The following is a 2,879-nucleotide window of genomic DNA, read 5'->3' on the forward strand; positions in this document are numbered from 1 at the left end:
CAAAAGGTGGGATGGATGAAAGGATAGAAGGATGGTTGGATAGATGTATGGAAGGAAGGATGGAAGGATGGATGGAAGGATAGAAGGATAAATGGAAGGTAGGATGGATGATGGAAAAAGGCATGGTGGATGGATGGGAGGATGGATGGATGGAAGAAAGGAAGGGTGGGTGGAAGGAAGGATGGAAGAATGAATGGATGGTGGATGGAATGAGGCCCCTCTATACGGTGTAGCATTCCTTAGCCATGTGAGGGGATGAAGCACTGACACACGCCACAATAGGGACCAGCCCTGAGAACCTTACGCTCTGGAGAGAAGCCAGATGTAGAAGTCTGCGTGTTGTCCAAATCTCTTCACACAAAATGTCCAGAATAGGCAAATCCACAGAGAGAGACATTAGTGGTTCTTGACTGGTGGAGTGGAAGGGGAAAAGGCCACAGGGTTTCCTTTAAAATGCTGATGTTCCGGTCTCACTCGCCGCCGCCGGCCCATGCTCCGCGTCCTCCTCCCGCTCGTCCTTCGCGTCCACCGCTGCCACCTCCGCCGCCCGCAATGGAAGAGGAGATCGCCACGCTCGTCATCGACAATGGCTCCGGCATGTGCAAGGCGGGCTTTGCTGGGGACGACGCCCCCCGGGCCATGTTCCCGTCCATCGTCGGGCGACCCCGACACCAGGGCGTGATGGTGGGTATGGGCCAGAAGGACTCCTACGTGGGCGACGAGGCCCAGAGCAAGCGCGGCATCCTGACCCTGAAGTACCCCATCGAACACGGCATTGTCACCAACTGGGACGACATGGAGAAGATCTGGCACCACACTTTCTACAACGAGCTGCACGTGGCCCCCGAGGAGCACTCCGTGCTGCTGACCGAGGCCCCCCTGAACCCCAAAGCCAACCGCGAGAAGATGACCCAGATCATGTTTGAGACCTTCAACACCCCAGCCATGTACGTGGCCATCCAGGCTGTGCTGTCCCTGTATGCCTCTGGCCGCACCACTGGTATTGTCATGGACTCTGGGGACGGGGTCACCCACACTGTGCCCATCTACGAGGGGTACACCCTGCCCCACGCCATCCTGCATCTGGACCTGGCTGGCCGGGACCTGACGGACTACCTCATGAAGATCCTTACCGAGCGTGGCTACAGCTTCACCACCACCGCCGAGCGGGAAATCGTGCATGACATCAAAGAGAAGCTCTGCTATGTCGCCCTGGACTTCGAGCAGGAGATGGCCACGGCCGCGTCCTCCTCCTCCCTGGAGAAGAGCTACGAGCTGCCTGACGGGTAGGTCATCACCATCGGCAACGAGCGGTTCCGCTGCCCGGAGGCGCTCTTCCAGCCCTCCTTCCTGGGCATAGAGTCCTGTGGCATCCACGAGACCACCTTTAACTCCATCATGAAGTGTGATGTCGACATCCGGAAGGATCTCTACGCCAACACGGTGCTGTCCGGTGGGACCACCATGTACCCTGGCATCGCTGACCGGATGCAGAAGGAGATCACCGCTCTGGCGCCCAGCACGATGAAGATCAAGGTGAGTCCAGCATGGCTGCGGGTTGGGGCTCCAACGCCTCGCTGGGAAGACGGTGGCCTGGACTAAACGCCGCGTTCTTTGTCTTACAGATCATCGCTCCTCCCGAGCGCAAGTACTCCGTGTGGATTGGGGGCTCCATCCTGGCCTCGCTGTCCACCTTCCAGCAGATGTGGATCAGCAAACAGGAGTACGACGAGTCGGACCCCTCCATCGTCCACCACAAATGCTTCTAAACGGACTGCGGGCAGATGCGTAGCACCTGCCGCGTGAGCAAACCCGGAGTAGCAGTTGGCCCGGCACATGGGCGCACCTCATGCCGGCCTCGTGAAACTGGAATCAGCCTTTGAAAAGAAATTTGTCCTTGAAGCTTGTACCTGATATCAGCACTGGATTGTAGAACTTGCTGCTGATCTTGACCTTGTATCCGAGTTAACTGTTCCCTTGGTATATGTTTAATACCCTGTACATATCTTTGATTTAAACCCTTAGCACATGTGGCTCGGTCAGTTCGTGGCTGAGGTTGAGAACACGTTTATGGAAGAGAAATCCATTGATTGGAGGACCCGCAAGGCCGTGAGGTTCTTGATCTGTGCAGGGTATTGATGTGTAAGCTGCCTATTCCAGGATTTCTCTAGAGGCTGGCAAAAGTCCTGAACGAGTTGTCATTTCTGTCTTGCCGGTCTAACAGGGTTGGGAAGGCCCGAGCCTTAGGACCCACTTTCCTTTCTTACCCGATGTTTTCCTGCCAGAACACCGTGGGTTAATTGCCTTGAGTTGGAAAACGGTTTGCATTTACAACTGTAAATTTATTCATCCTTTTAATTTGTGTAAGGTTTTTGTACACAATTCTCAATTCTTTAAGAGATGACAACAAATTTTTGGTTTTCTACTGTCATGTGAGAACATTAGGCCCCAGCAACGCGTCATTGTGTGAGGAAAATAAAAAAGTGCTGCAGTGAAAAAAAAAAAAATGCTGATGTTCCAGAACCAGACAGGGGTGGTGGTTTACACAGCACCGTGGACGTACTAACTGTCCCTGAATTGTTCACTTTGACATGGTTAATTTCATGCAGTATGAACTTCATCTCAAAATATTATTTTAAAAAGTTTTAAATACATGGGTCAAAACTCAGATTTGCTGCCCACTAACCGTGGTCTTTGGGCATTGTGACACCCGACTGTGCTGGTCCCTCCATAGATGGGATGCTCTGGAGACTACCCCACCTGCGTCCCCTGCCTGAGCTCCACCATCAGCCCTGCCCCTGCCCCACCTCTCTGCACCCCTGCCCCGCCCCCGCTCCCTTCCACCCCTTCGGAGTCTGCTCTGTTCTAGGGCTCAGTTG

General features: G+C 54.1%; 1 pseudogene; it reads left to right on the forward strand.

Moving 5' to 3' along the window:
- Positions 1-537: 537 nt before the first annotated feature.
- LOC125102850 (actin, cytoplasmic 2-like) lies at positions 538-2,507 on the forward strand (annotated as a pseudogene).
- Positions 2,508-2,879: the final 372 nt, after the last annotated feature.

This window comes from Lutra lutra, chromosome 6 (assembly GCF_902655055.1).
Source record: "Lutra lutra chromosome 6, mLutLut1.2, whole genome shotgun sequence".
Lineage (NCBI taxonomy): Eukaryota > Metazoa > Chordata > Mammalia > Carnivora > Mustelidae > Lutra > Lutra lutra.